The 16,415-nt window shown below is 38.1% G+C and overlaps 1 protein-coding gene across 3 annotated transcripts in view; it reads right to left on the bottom strand.

Annotated features, from left to right (window-relative positions):
* The window catches only part of LOC124141355 (choline transporter-like protein 1), a 269,963-nt gene that overhangs the window by 130,364 nt on the left and 123,184 nt on the right, over nucleotides 1–16,415 (bottom strand). For all 3 annotated transcript variants that reach the window (XM_046509349.2, XM_046509357.2, XM_048400218.1), the window contains exon 2: nucleotides 700–792. The gene's annotated coding sequence lies outside the window, so the exon portion shown is untranslated. The remainder of the gene's footprint in view (nucleotides 1–699; nucleotides 793–16,415) is intronic.

Genomic DNA, 16,415 nt, shown 5'->3' with positions numbered 1-16,415 from the left:
TGGGGACTGGATACCATGAACAGCAGATCCTGCCATGGGTAAGGGCATCAACTCTACACAACAAACTTCTGACAACCCACGGATCATACCTAGACCAAATCTGGGATTGGAACCGAAGGACAGCAGATCCTGCCATAATTAAGCGTATCAACTTTACAAAGCAAATAAAGGGCCATTTAACACATGGCCAACTCAGCCTGAAGGACTTAGGAGTGTCTCAAAGACATCAAACCCACCTCAACTTCAAATAAAACGATGTTTCTATAAACAGCTTTATGCTAAGCACCCTCAAAGAAAAGCTTCAGTTGATTCCAATATCCACATATCAACTCAATGGGATGTTTTACGTTGCCTCCTGATAAAACAAGCATACTTCATATTACCATGTCATACTTGCATACACCATATACTTATGAGTTTCAGTATTTATTGATCCTTATTATTGTTGTTTTTACAACTCAAATCATTGTTGTTATTGTTATGTCAGGAAGTTTACAAGGAAAACTAACCGCCATCACATTAAGGTTTCGGAGTGTTTTCATCTTCCCATCCCTTCCAGCAACAATGGCAGCAGATCAAATAAGAGCATCCTCAACCAAACTCAAAATACTCTGAAGATAAACTCAGCTATCATAACAAACCGTCTCCACAAAACATCTTAAAAGACAAAATGAAGGAAATAAAAATATTCTCACGTACCTGTTCCAGACAGACTTCCGTGTATCTCAGCAATACTTCCTCAACAGGTGATCAGGGAGATTCCGCGAGTGGACAATGGATCAATCTGGAATCCTGCAAATGAAGCGAAATCTCGTCAATACACTTAACAAGATCTAAAGTTGCCGATGCGAAGAGAAATGTGATTTCTCTAGGCTATGATAAACCCTGATCCCAATCCAATAGGCCTCACGTTTCAGTGCCATGCATTGCAAGCCCTCTCTTTCATTCCCGACAGATGCGACACTGTTATTATAAACGACTCCGACTGCATACAAATTATCCAATCTGGACTGATAAATTCACAGTAAAAAAAATAACGGATCTAGCCGTATCTTTCTAAACTTGATTAAAGCTCTGTGCTATATCCCGTCTTGATTGAATCAAAACAGGAATTTACTGTCTGCCAAGAAGTGATACAGGGCTCCAGTGACAATAAATCGGACAAAGCGTTTTGAGTTAGGACAGGAAGGTCTGGTCATGGATATTAATTATTCCGTCATATCTCTCAAAATAATGTCCGCATGACAACCTCTGACAAGAAATTGTGCTGTTTTATGCGTGTTTGGTCAAAGATGAGTACTGTGGTCCGGGAAACATATTGTTGCAAATCTTCTTCTTGAGACAAATTCGGCAGAGAATGATATGATATCTTACCCAGAATTCCAATACTTCAAAATTCCATGAAAAATGGAATAATAATACCACAGTAATAACTTTAGCATCAGGGCTTTATCTTACCATCTTCACAAATATCAATTTTTCTCGCCTTATGTCACGTATAATTTGAAATATGACATAAGAATAGAAGATTTCTGTTTTGTTATTGCCCTGCATGTCCTGGTGTCATTTGGTTCACTTAAAGTATTAAACCTAAAGCAGCAATTTTCCTTAATTCCAGATATAATTCAACTTTTAAAGTTCAGTCAGTAACAGTTATATTGATGCCATGATGTAATACAATTATTTAGAATTTTTTAATTTGTGAAATTGCACTGCAACCACAAATCTTAATAAAAAGCTACAGAATCTTACAGGACAGGAATTTTCTTTTGAGTTATTTCAGCATCGTGACTGAAGTCATTATTGAAATCTGACTATGATAGCATACGGTCAATAGGTTTCAAATAAGAGCTTTAATGATCAAGGATATATATTTATATATGTATACCAGCTTCTTCATTCAAATCATGTGTGCATCCATCCATCCATCCACCAATCCATCTACAATTTTTTCCGATCACTGTATAAAAACCATTCTTCAATTATATCATTGGGTATTATTTAACCGAATCACACACAGATCCAGGAGAAAACGTGTGTACAGCTTTTTCCAGCTTAGTTTCAGAGACAAAAACACTTGGTAATCTAAATCTTTGCATATAAAACAATGCCTAGCAGAACAGGAAATGCCACTAAAATGGTAAATCACAATGTCTAGCGATCTTTATCGCAAGGACTTCCACTGACAAAGTGTGCTATCTCCCATTCTTCCACCTGAGGCGATACGATGTAGTTTTTGATTGTGTAAAATACTTGAAAAATCTTTTTCTCCAAAATAAAGCATCCCAAAGATGAGGTGTGCATTATGTTTGGGTGCGCAGTGAAGTCAAGAAAATATGGTATCTCATCCATCATCTTGCCTTCCTTAAACCAGGGTTCGACACGTCAACTTGTCAACTATTTTCATGGACTATTGACTTGGACTTGATGTATACTTCCAAAAGTAGTAAGGCCACTCCAATTTTATCATTGTTTTAAAGATCTGTCACATTTTTAGCTCTTTTCATATTAATTGTAAATGTGTCCAGTAACATTTTATCTAAATAATTACCATAATAACTGACATTCTGTCTTGTTGTCCTCCATAACAGGTTTCAATTCTTCATATTAGGACAATAATATTGATGCATTTTCTTTTTAATTTTTTGTCCAACATGAACTACCCTTTAATTCACTACGTCATCCTACAAACTCATTCTATTCATCTTTTAAAACACCAATCCACTCAATCATCCATCCATTTATCTTTCCTTGCATCTACAAACCCAACCATCAAAAACATTTTCCAAACAGTTCACACGGAAACTCTACAAGAAAATCTAAAAGAACCAAGACCAAGTCTTCCAATAAATCACAGAAAACGGATGAATACAAACTCAAGAACCAATCAATGGAACCTCAAAACACAGAAGGGGAAAGTCAGTCTTGAGATTCCCCTACGAATGTAAGGTCAAGGTGGACACCACTAAATTCCTCCCAGATCGCCTCCTGTTGGAACGTCCAACTGCACCCAAGACCCTCCTGGATCTGTGAACGTGGAGACCCCTGACCTCTGTCTATAAAACCCAGATCAGTCAATCCACCTTCCAGCAATTCTGCCATTATTCTATGATTTCGGTCATTCCTGCAGGGATTATGATCCCGCCATAATTAATCATTCCATCTGAATCCTTTCATCATGGAATTTGTCCAAATCGATTAATTGTTCGTCTAACTGATGCTGGGGAGGTGGGATGTCCCGTCGCAGGAGAACTCCCTTCAGCAGACAACATTAAATGAAAATGTAAGGAGAAATATCTGGAGCTAAGCCTCTTGGGCTGATCTGTGTATATGACGATGATAATCAGTTGTGCAGTCAGTAGTACTTTGTCTAATATGATTGAGTAATGTCCCTTAGGGGGGTGTAAAATATACACCACTCTTTATTAATATCTTTACGCCATAGGTCAATGCTGCTGAAGAAAGATTTCCATTTTGTTATTTCGGAAAATGACTTTAAGATTTGTTTTATTGTGGTGTTTAAGATTGAAGATGACAAACAAGGCATCCTCATCATTATTATAGTTTTGAAAAAAGAATTATCAGTAGATCAGATTAAAATATTTAAAGAAAAATTCAATATGGATGCTGTAGACACTTTATAACTTTTACATTATATTGAATATCTATGAGATGTTTTACATATATTGGAACACATACACTACTCAAGTTTAGATAGGGATATTCTGAGAGTCAAGGTGGGGACTGTTTCTTAATTAAGGCTTGGAGATGTTGTCATACAAATAGTATTCAATACTACCATGGAACGTTTCTATTGCAGCTGAATTTTGCTTATGACAAACGCAAGTACATATTTCTATCAGCTGTTGTCCTCTGAGTTTTTTAATAGTATTTAATATCTCAAAATTCCTATCACAAGTTGAGCAGCATATACATACTTACCCGTGAATGACAAGCCAATTTCAAGAGGGCCATCTGCATGATTGCATGTCTAATTGTGTTTGATATACAGCCTTCAAGACCTCCATTCAACTCATTCACTTATTAAACAACATGAGATGTTTGAGAGGCCAGAAATGCTTTATCTTAAAACTTTCCAGCAATCTTGACACATTTTGCCAGATAGCAACAACAAAGTCTTAGGCAATCACGATCATTCCCAAACAGGAAACCAACCTGTCATTATGCAATTCTTCCAAAATATTTAAAAACTAAATCAGTTTCTCTCATCAAGTCTGATCATTTCCACAATACATCTGTGATTTGTTTAACGGAACTGATTAATTTCCTTCCAAGACGGGACCTCCCAGTCTACGTCAATATCGCCATCTGGCAACACTGCTCTCGTACTTTTCATATATGTGTAAATTTCCCTGCCAGTACAAACCATCCCCTAAGCATAAACTTGCCCATGGGGCAAATCATTCATTTCTTCCCAACAGAAGCAACCTGTCGAATATCTCATATTGAGCACCATGCTGTATAGGGCTTGTTATAGACTCTACACATTTCTAGCCAGATTCACCACTCAATATGTGCCATCTACCGACTCAAACATCAACTCTCTGCCAAACACTTGGCTTGGGGTCACATGATCAATAGTCATGTGACCGAGCTTGAATGTACAAGTCATGTGACTTGCAGTTATGGATTGATTAAATTCTTTGGAAATCAGTTTGTTTCACTGGGTTTTTATTGTCACACGATCAACAGTCATGTAATATGCTTGAATGTACGTGTCATGTGACTTGCAGTTATGGGTTGATTAAATTCTTTTGAAATCTGCTTGTTCCACTGGGTGATTAGTGACATGATCCATAGTCACATGATGTGTTTGAATGCATATATCATGTGATTTGAAATTATGAGCTTATAATATTCTTTGGAAATAAATTTGTTCCACTTGGGGATCTTATGATCAATACAGTCGTGTGATATGCTTGAGTGTACAAGACTTCAAGGCATGTGATTTCGCACAAAATTAGGGATAGAATTCGAAGTTGAAAATACAGTCAAACACCGTTGTGTCGACCTTGGTGTGTCAAACTTATGGTTGTGTCGAAGTAAAAACTTAGTCCCTAAGTGTTTCTTCTCTATTTATCAGTTTTCGGTTGTGTTGAACCTCGGATAACTAACCAATAACTTCTAACTAATAAGAACCAACCAAACTGGGGATTTGATGATCACAATGGCTGCTCAGTATAAATAGAAGATTTATAGATCACTATACCGTGACTGCTGTCTGGTTACTTACAGGATCCCATTATACAGCTGGTATGATGTCGACTAGAGCATCAAACACCATTCACTCACTCACTCTTGAAATCATGTAAATTCTGTTTTAGAAATTAGCATCTTACCAGTTTCCAGACACTAGGGATGGGTATTAGAGGTTTAAAATGTATCAGTATTTTGCAATGCACAAGACCATATTGCGATACTTATCACAGTATAATATATAATCTTAATTTTAGATTCAGAAGCAATCATATACATTAAGGTCTGAACTAAAGTTCATAAATTTTAAATCACCCCATATATCAAACATGAAATTGTGATACGTATGTGGAAAGAATGAACCTCAATTTACCAATATACCGGTCATACATCACACCCTTACACCACTGATGCCTTATTCACGAGAGTATCTTTCTGATTTGGCACTACAGAACAGAAAGAGCCTTTTCAAACTTCATTTGTACACGTACAGTTTACTTATAAAAAATAACACCATCAATACAGACTGTTGATAAAAAGCTTCAAAACTATTTCCCCAACACCAAGTTCCACTCAAGCATGAGCACTAGGGTGCGTTAGGAGGCTGCGGAAGAAGGGTTGCAGAGTGTCTGCTGATTGAGATGGTTTATCTGCCCAATGATAACATAACCCTTCCTGTCAGAGACGGATGGGGAACATGAGATATGTGAATTCTAAAGCTGTCCATGGCACAGCAACACTGGCATCTAAGTGTGGTGTTGATACACTGTCTGATGAAGACACAGCCATACTTCAGACACACAGGAAGTAGTCATGGGAACATGATGACACACTGTCATACATCCGATACACAGGAGGTGGTCACATGGGGACAACCTTGCATGAATATCAAAGGGTGAATGATTAAGTCGAGTCGACTCCACCATGTTCAGAGACATTAAGTCGCAGCTTAGTATTGGAAGAGCAAGTTATGCAGATACTTTACTTGCTAATCTAACTGATGAGCACAAGCATTGTGGACAAAATCAAGAACCAATACCAGGAAGAGTCCCACAACAAGGACATCCTAGCTGCTGAACAGCTGCAACTCCACAAATAACAATGCCTTAGGACACTCAGCCACCCAAGCATTCGTGACCAACTCGTGTTATTCCGGGACAAGCTGAATAGCGACTCATGCCCCTCTCATGGCCATTTTTGCAACCGAGTTCCGTCTTAGCATAAACGGGCATACCTAAAACAATTGTCAACTCGTTCCGTAATGGGGTATATTCTGGTATATTTCAGATGCAATTTAAAGCACATCGGGACATGCGGAATTATACAGTATGATTGAACACATTTAACTGTGTCTTGGGTATATTTTTAGATGCAAGACATATGTAAAATCAAAAATTATTTCTGAGGGATTCTTTGACGAAGAACTTGAAATCATACGCGCATTCTGATTGGTTTGTCGTATTTTCGCACATAACATTCATCAATAGGGGGACGAGTCTTCTTGCAGGTTACAGAAAGAGTCGAGTGGTGATGAATGCCACCCAAATCCTGTTCCATGGGGATCACCTTGGCACAACAATTGTCCAAAGGTTCTCAGTTCCAAGGGACGTGACTCACGAAGGACAAACAGTGACCGTGATGGAAATGAGTTTTATTGTGGGTGTACAATAACTACAAACGAAAAGACATTTCAGATTGTTTTTTCCATCTGAATTAATCTTATAAGTGGCGGGCCTTTGCAGAAACCAATCAAAGCAAGCAGATGTAGCGGCAGCCCTTGAGAATCTACAATATAGTAGATCCCCTATATCCCTACTTACAAAGGCAACAATAGCATAAAAACTTCTCTAGTCAAACAATTTAGATATACAGGCACTCACTTGCACCAGGGCAGGATCATTATCAATCATGTTTGTTTCCTGTCTTGTTATAAAAATCGGGCTCTATCTCTTCATTTGTCTTATTTTCATTTCCGAATCTTATCATCCTTTTCATCATGTCCTTGACCTTGAATGTATGTGCTTCTAGTTATCTTCAGAACAAAAAGGATTCACATATATCAATACAAGTGGTGTATATACATATACTTAAGCGTTCTTGGAAGCTAACAGTTTGCCTGTCATCAACAATGGCCTTAGCTATTTATATACAATTTTCACCTGATGACACAAGTGATGTCCAAATCATGCCAAAATCAGTCTGCAGGTATAATTTTAAAACATTTTACTCTTTCAGTAAACAAGTTTATTCTTCAAACAGAACTAATTACTACACGAGTGCTTTTATGTGGTTACAGTTACAGACAGGAACTACTTAATATCTTAACATTTGCTACCTGGTTGTGTTACAAATGAGGTTTTGAACTATTTTTAGCAAAGTTGGAGCTATATTTTAACAGGAGGCAAAAAATACATGTCCATGGTCCTTGTACCCATTTCTTGCCATGCCTTTACCCCGAATGCTGTATCCATCTTTTGGCATCTGATGCCTGTATCCTCATCTTAAAGAGGCATCTAGAAGTCACAGTGTGACAACACATCAAACCTTGTGCCAATCCTGATCAATTTTTTTTTCATGTTTAGATCAGCACACACAGAAAATAGTAACGATTTCCCGCCCCCCACATGCGCAGTTGGATTAAGCCTCAGTATAGGGTTTACCTCACAACTAGTTCAGAGACAGTTGGCAGTGAAGAAGACGTCTGTTGAAAATGTAAAAGATTATATAGTGTGATGACAGCCAACATGGGAATTCATGGTTATGATGTAATAGAGGTAGCGTCTTCAGTTGATCCCAGGATCAACGATCCACACCATCACAGTGCAACGGCACAACCAGATATTGTAACAGCCCTATTATCCAATATTCTGCTGGTACAACAAGCATAGGTCACTAACCACCTACTCTGAACAAGAACCTCTTCAGGAATGTATCACATAAATAAAAGCGACAAAACCATATCCATATGAATGAGAAACCTCTGCTAACACAATTCAGTTAATTCTTAACATAAAGTTAATAAAGAACAAAAAAATATCAGAATCATGTATTTTTGATTGAGTTCATAAAAATGTAATAGGTCATTCAAGAAGGTCAAGTAACTTGTCAACTTTCCCCAAGGGTCTCTCTGTGAAGAATACTTCTCCTGCCAGACACTCGTCCATCAATCTGAGTGGACCGACACTACATGGGCTCGTAGCATCAAAAGTCTCACTGCATATCTCATATTGATATATCCATTTAATCTTTTGGCAAGGAAGAAGTTTATTATGCGGTTGCAGCACTTCAAGGCACATAATAATGACTAATGTCAGGTGAACTGGTGTGGATAACCAAAGAAGAATACTCTATTTTCTCCCATAAATCCAGTTCAAATGGCAGACATGGGATATCAATACTGGCATTTACATTGCATATTGAAACAGTAACATAGAGACTTGCAGATTCCAAGATCACCGTGCACTCAACCAGGATGTTAAGGCCAAGAACTGGCACCCAGAGTCAAAGATATTTAAAGAGACCAAATTCTGGCAATTGTCTTAAAAAATTCAAGGATTGCATTACAATTACTTACCCTATTGCCATTTTTTGAGTGTCAAAGTTGGTATCTTGCATATTTGGTTTTCAATCAGACTACATTAAGCGAGTGTAGTTTGAAATTACACTTCACATCAATCTTAATCTGTCCATTACACCAAACTATGCAACTATTGGGCACCCAACCACAGGAACTTTAATTCTATTCCTATCATAACAAATATTGTCTGTACTTATATTGCACTAGCCTCCATACGCTCAGTGCATGTGCTTTTATTACCACAGTCAAATGATTAGTGTGTACTCGATTTTCATTCTCAGCTCCGTGGGGAGTATACAACCAAGAAGACTAACAGTAAAAAAAACAGAGGCATATTTCGACTAAAGTCACTTGACTGAGGAGACACCGAAGCCCTAGCGAGTGAGTGAGTGAGTGAGTGAGTGAGTGAGAACGAGTGAACGAGTGAGTGAGTGAGGTTTTACGCCGTGGGGGACACATCAAATGGGTTTCACACATTGTACCCATGTCAGGAATCGAACCTTGGTCTTCGGCTTGACGAGCGACCGCTTTAACCACTAGGCTACCCGACCGCCCCCCGAAGCCCCAAAACTTTCAGGAGACTGAACACAGTCACCCATCCAACTATTCTCCCGACCAACGCTGCTTTACTTCACCTGATTTGTGACCTGTGTGCTGTGAACAGGGCCACACGCCACATGTAAGACATTTCTGCCCTGCCTCTGTGGTCACTGAGTGTACATTACATGAAACAACCGTCACATCTTCGGAACAGGTGGGCGCTTATCACCGAGAACACATCCTCCATTTTCTTATCACCATAACCTCATTTAAACTTAACACAAAAATAGAATGTTGATCAACATCCAATTACACATCCTGAGTACTGAACTTAGCAATAACTTGATTATCTTTTCAAAACATCATTAGAAATTTCCCCTCTGCAACATATTGATGGTCATTAATACCTGGGTGATAAGGAGCAGCTATGATCGTATCAGTTCAATGTGATGTAAATGATGAAGCGTTCTTGTTGACACAGGCGATAATCTCTGTTTATCATGGGGTGTATATTAAATAAACAGCACAGCCGACTAATCTGATATCTCGGGTTATCGCAGGTACCATCTTATCTCATCCTGGCATCACCCTGGACTTCTGGGTGCAACTGTGTTAATCTTAAACTCACATCTTGTATTCAAGAAGGAACAAACTTTTTATTTATTTTGGAATGTGTGTGTCATAAAAATATCAACTTTTCTTGTTCACTAGGTGTGTGTGTGTGTGTTTTTTGTTTAATGCCACACTCAAAAATATTCTAGCGATAATTACGGCAGCTTGTAAATTATTGAGTCTGGACCAGAAAATCCAGTGATTGATATTGTGAACGATGACACGTAATCAACCACTTACTGAGTCTGACCCCCCTATCCATTTGATCTCTTCTTTTGATAAGCAGTGAGAGAGTGAGTGAGTGAGTGAGTGAGTGAGTGAGTGAGTGAGTGAGTGAGTGAGTGAGTGAGTGAGTGAGTTCTAAGCTGTTTTAGCAATACTACAGTTGCGATTAATATATAATGGATTCAGACACCACAAACAGGCTTCACACATTGTACACATGCAGGGCATTGAACCCAGAACTTCGTCAATACAATGAATAAAAATCTTTTAACAGGGAGCCAAGACCACAATTGCACTGCACACTGAAACATTGACCAAGGCTTTTAACATACTTAATTTTAACTTTTCATGCTCTGTGAAAATGATGGATCTTTAGCGCCAAGCGTTCAAAAGCTCAAAAAGTCTTATTATTTTCTTAAACAAACATCATGTTCTTGTACACTTCCCATATCGAATCACAACACAGGATGTCTGTTTGAAGGGGGCGCTCACAGAAATAAAAACTTTTCTAAAGAAATGTTCAAAACTGTAAAAAAAATTAATACCTGTTAATTCTCAAAATGAAACATATATGCCAATAACGACAGATGGACAGAAAAAAAGCACTTGTAACTGGCAAAACATGACAATGACAAAAACTTTTAACATTCCTTGTAACAGTGATAAGACGTAGGAAGCAACAAAATAAACATTGATTATCTCCAACACTTTAAAGTTGGGAATGTTTTTTTTAGATTTTTGACAGAGAAACCTGTTCAACATTTCAAATACTATCTTCAAATGCTTTTTTGAATTTCATATCAGAAATTTAAACTCTGATGCCATAATTTTAGTGCATCTTAATCAGGAAATTGGATAACCTGGTGATTCAGGGTAGAATTTTTCTGGTTCCACCCCTTGTTAGCTGTTAAAAGATTTGAGGACAAGACAGGAGGATAAGAGCATGAAATAAAATACCCCTACACAAAACAGTATCCACAAACCAGATCTTGCTTTATAGAAAAGGGGCACCGCTCAGCTGTTCATCAAGACATTTGGTAAAAAATATGCTACTCAAAAGAAGTTAAGGACCACCTGGTTCTTTCATGTAACTCATAATAGTTAATCTGTCACGCCATGGCATGATATTTTTGCCAATAACCTACCGGGTCTGTTCAGCCTACTGGCTGGGTAGGTAGGTAGGTAAACTTATTCAGTTCAGATCAGTTGATACCATACATTCTATAATGAATTAATTAATGTTATTAAACATATGCTCTTAGATCAGTTAGAGAGACTAACTGTGTCCCAGTGGTAGAATTTGTGTTGCTTTGCTTGTCATGGCTTATTGGGTCAGATGGTCAGACTCGCTGATTTGGTTGATGCATGTTATCGTATTCCAATTGCATAGATTGACATAAACCACTGGATTGTGTGGTCCACACTCGATTATTTACAGACCATGTTGGTTGGTTGGTTGGTTGGTTGGTTTGTTGTTTAACGCCGCACTCAGCAATATTCCAGCTATATTCCCGAAGTGATGCAGGTTTTACTCTGAAACCAATGAGCATTGTATGGTGCTGACAAACCAAGAAACATGTCTAAGACCCCCATAGTGCTGTTACACACAGTTCCCATCAAGAAGGGTCACACACAACAATGAACCCAAATGACAGAAGCAGCAAACAAGGGAGACTATCCAACCACATAGGTGAGGTGAAATGGGGTTAAATGTACATAGCGACCTACATGCACATGTGTTTGAGTGTTTAGCTGCTTATACGAGTCAGGGCAAATGCCTGTTTTATATTGCTTGCCGATTGAGATACCATGCAGTAGTTTAAGAAAAATACCCCACTCAGACACTAAGTATACTGACTCAGAACCGAGCAGTCCTTGTTTTAGCCCCTAAATGCCAAGCGACAGGCAGGGTAACAGCAAGTACCATCTTTGACATCTTTTATTATGACATGTCTGGGACTCAAACCACCGACTTTCCGTCCTCCAGGCAGGTGCTCTATCCCCCAGACCATGGAATAGTCTCTCCCAGAAACATGACACTGATTAACTTATAGAATAGACTTGGTAAATATGACAAAATAACAGGATTTTTATTTTCTAACGATGAATCTAAAACCCATTCCTTTTACCACTAACAGGACTCTCTCACAGTGAATGCTCGTGATGGTCTTAACGCCTCATGAAGCCGAGCATCAAACATCAGCGAGAGTTTTTCAACACGCATTCTTCATCGCAGGTCACCAATCACTGTATCTAATTAGCCATAAAACCCAATTCTATAACACATTTTGGTTTACATGAAATCTTCTTTTCCCGAATGAAAGTCACAATTTTATTTTCATTTAATTGCAAATCGAGCTCAACATGAAAGCTCCGAGCTGTTTCAAGTGTAGAAGAATGTTCACACAAAATTAAACATAATGAAATCTTCAATTAATTAACGACTAAAACGGAACTGGGAATCCTTACTTTCAGGAAACCCATGCTGAGAATCAAAGTCCATTTCTTTGGCAAGAAATTCAACATGGCTAATGTCTATTTCAATGGCTCCCTTATTCTAATGTAATTACATCTTGGTTGTCAATATCAAAGAACCAGATGTGCTGATAGTGAATGAACATAAATTTGTTACTAAGTATAAAATTTCCCTGTGTTACATTAGTTGTAGAGATTTCACAAAGTACTGAAGGGAAAAGAACTGTGAACAGAGCTCTACACGAGCATCAGTTCCTTATACCAATATAATATTTATTTTTTGTACAAACTGTCCAGTGACCAAATTGATTTTCCAGTATATTCAGAAACAAATTAATATATCCCCCAGAACTGTAAGCCCCAAATATTAAAAGTGGCGCAAAACTGAGTGAGTGAGTGAGTTGGTTAACGCCACTTTGAACAGTATTCCAGTTATATCACGGCATTTCAGCTTAATGTGGGAGGAAAGCCTGAAGTGATGAGATCTCAGAGGTTTACCACTTCGGTGAAACCCATGAGCAGGGGTATGGTGCTGACAAAACTAGAAATATAATCAGGAGCAAACTGGGAATCAAACTCATGATCTTAGGCTTCTGGTTCGCTGAAGGGAGACAACTCTGCACAGTGAAGTGCAGCACCTTACATGACTGGGCCACCTGTTCCCCCTCACTCAAAGACAAACAACAGAGTCATCATGACATAACTCATGGTACACCTTTAAATAACTGTTTACAGCTTCAATGTCATTGTAAATATACGCATTCACATACCAAAGTGATCATAAGGTTTACTCAACAGCCAAGTGCAAACCAAATCAACATTTCAAGCTTGATGTATTCCGAAGTCTTGCTTGGATACAATTAAGTTTATTTTCCCATCATACCTGAACATTAGCCGTGAAGTAAATGTGTAATAAATCATATAATTGGTATAATCAAAACATTCCCCCCAATATCACATCACTTAATATCACATTAAGCACAAGCTATCATACTCCCTAGGAATGACACAAGAACGAAAACTAATATATAAAACATGAAAGTCCTGAGCAGCAAAAACTAAAATGTTTATCCCGTGCATCAAAACCTATGTAAACATACCTGATTTAAAACATATTTGCCGAGTAACAAAAAAATCGAATCTTAATAACCTTTCATTTTTAGCATGCCCCAAGCTCTATTAAATGGCACAGACCCATTAAAACTAATTACATAATCAAATCACATTACTTGACCTTATTAAAACCCAAGGGAGTTACGACAGTTTAACACACATGCACCTATTTGTACACAACCACTGTCACCCCACTATGGCATAATATTTTGACTGCATAATCACGCACACATGTGCATGGAGCGATATATTAATATCCACATGCACTTTGTTTTCATGTCTGACCGAGCCAGTACACCATACTGAATCTCCAGCCTGTCTGAATAAACAAACATACAGAGACCTGGTACTCGGCACTGGTGCATCATGGGAAGGGGAATAGATCAAGAGTGGGTGGCCGCGGGTGGTATCCGGCAAACCGATACCGACTGTTTGACTATCCGCGGGATCCAGCACTTGCTGCATTCCATCGCCAACTGATATTGATTTTATTCAAATGACGATCCTTTCTGATCTTCTGCCGATTTTATTCTGTTTTCATCATTGCATCAAACAGACTTATCTCTCGGTGATGAAGGTGACGCACATTTGTCCAACACAAATTAAGTTTTCCTTCATTACTTTGCTTTGTGGGATGTGTTTTATTGTCTCAATATGGCCGGCTCATCAGTCTAGGGTGTTAAAAGGCTTTAGGAAAACAATTCGTGAAAATAGGATGATAATAAAATTTGCATTCCATATAAATGACAGTTCTCTGTTATGAAAATATTGATTAAAGGACTAAATGCAGATTTTCATATTTGCACAAAAAATGTATGGTTATCCAAAAGATCATTTGAAACTGACAACTTTTAATAGAGAAATGGTCTTTTTCATTCGTATTACCCAACTCATCCAATTTCTTGACGGAGAATATGCCAGGAAGGTTTAAGAAAAATAGGATTTTGATCATTTCTAAGAAAAGTAAACTTGACTCTTCAAAGTTTATGGACAACAAACTATGCGGTTGTCACACAAGATTATTCTCCATGGCTGAGTCTGTGTTTATAAAGAGGATGCCCAGATTCATCCGGGAATGAGAACTTGATTAGTTTACATTTCAGTAGGGAAAAGCAATCATATTGAGCAGAGTCAATGAATATTTAAGTCCAGATATTATGATAGTTTTTAAATTCTGGAAGCCTTAAAACAAGACAAGTTAATTAAAAAAACACGGGAGTCCATAAAATAAATATCAATGATTATATGTGGAATGAAAAATCTTTCCAAATAATCACATAAAACTACAATAACAAAGAAGAAACCAAAGATTCCAATTCAAAGATCCTTAAACTTCAGAAAATGTTCATTGTTTCCATTAAGTCTAAACCAGCATGTTTTACCGTTCTGTAGTGAAGGAGCACAGACTGATGCCGCTTTCAGCAATATTCATCCTGGGAACACCAAGGAAGGTTTGTCTGTTGTTCAACACTGCGCTCAGTAATATACTGGCTGTATAACGGTGTATATATGTGGTGTATATTTAGATGTACAGCACAGCCGACTAATCTGATAGCTTATATCCTGGCATCATTGTTTGTTTGTTTGTTGTTTAACGCCACACTCAGCAATATTCCAGCTATATGACAGCGGTCTGTAAATAATCGAGTCTGGTCCGGACAATCCAGTGATTGACATCATCAGCATCGATCTACACAATTGGGATACGATGACATGCATCAACCAAGTCAGCGAGCCTGACCACCTGATCCCGCTAGTCGCGTCTTACAACAAGCATAGTCACCGGTTACGGCAAGCATGGGTACTGAAGACCTATTCTACCCCGGATCTTCATGTGTCCCTGGCATCATGGGCTTTATTATGGGCTTAAACGACAAAACTACCCCACCACCCACTTTTCCCCACACGGCACCAAATATTATTTCTTAGCCAAACATAATCTTTTTGACCATTTCCATCACGGTCACAAGCACATCATGTGGACCTGTGATTTCTGATTGTTCATAAAATAATTATTGCCTACCTTATTTCATGGACCTTGCTAATTAAATATTTGTCTTAAGGGTTGTTCATTTTTACAGAACCATTGAGGATCTTCTGTTGTGTCTGAAAAAGTTTCCTAGCTTCTGTTCAATACAAGAAGTTCATGTCTAGACATCTGTATAAGTCTATCGCCCATGTTAATAGCTGTCAGTATCGTAATTTACAACCATTAGCCGATCGTCAATGATGTACACTTGAGGCTGACACCCTGTCATATAATCTATACCAATATAGTATCAAGGTCGAAGTCGTAATTTCGGCGTTAGTAAGATATTGACATATCCACTATTCCGGAGCACCTGAGAAATGCAGGCATGGAGATATTTACAAGTTATAGACGTCTAATGTTATTAGAAATGCCTCAAGCTGTCCTAGATACCTGTCCAGGTGTGAGTGTTATTAACGAGATATAGACAGCTTGGTCTGATAAATCCACATCTATATGTCATAAATCTCAGATTGCTGTTATATCAAAATATACAATTTCCTACACAGGTTTAACAACATAATGTCAGAATTGATTGACCTGTTATGATGATCTGCAATGTGTTTATCTATACTTTTCATAACTGCTGCCACTTGATGGCAATGACATTTAGCAATACATCTGACA

The sequence above is a fragment of the Haliotis rufescens genome, unplaced genomic scaffold, assembly GCF_023055435.1.
Source record: "Haliotis rufescens isolate VD_foot unplaced genomic scaffold, xgHalRufe1.0.p SCAF_2, whole genome shotgun sequence".
NCBI lineage: Eukaryota > Metazoa > Mollusca > Gastropoda > Lepetellida > Haliotidae > Haliotis > Haliotis rufescens.
The sequence above is the reverse complement of the archived record's forward strand: the minus strand, read 5'-3'. Positions and strand labels throughout refer to the sequence as shown.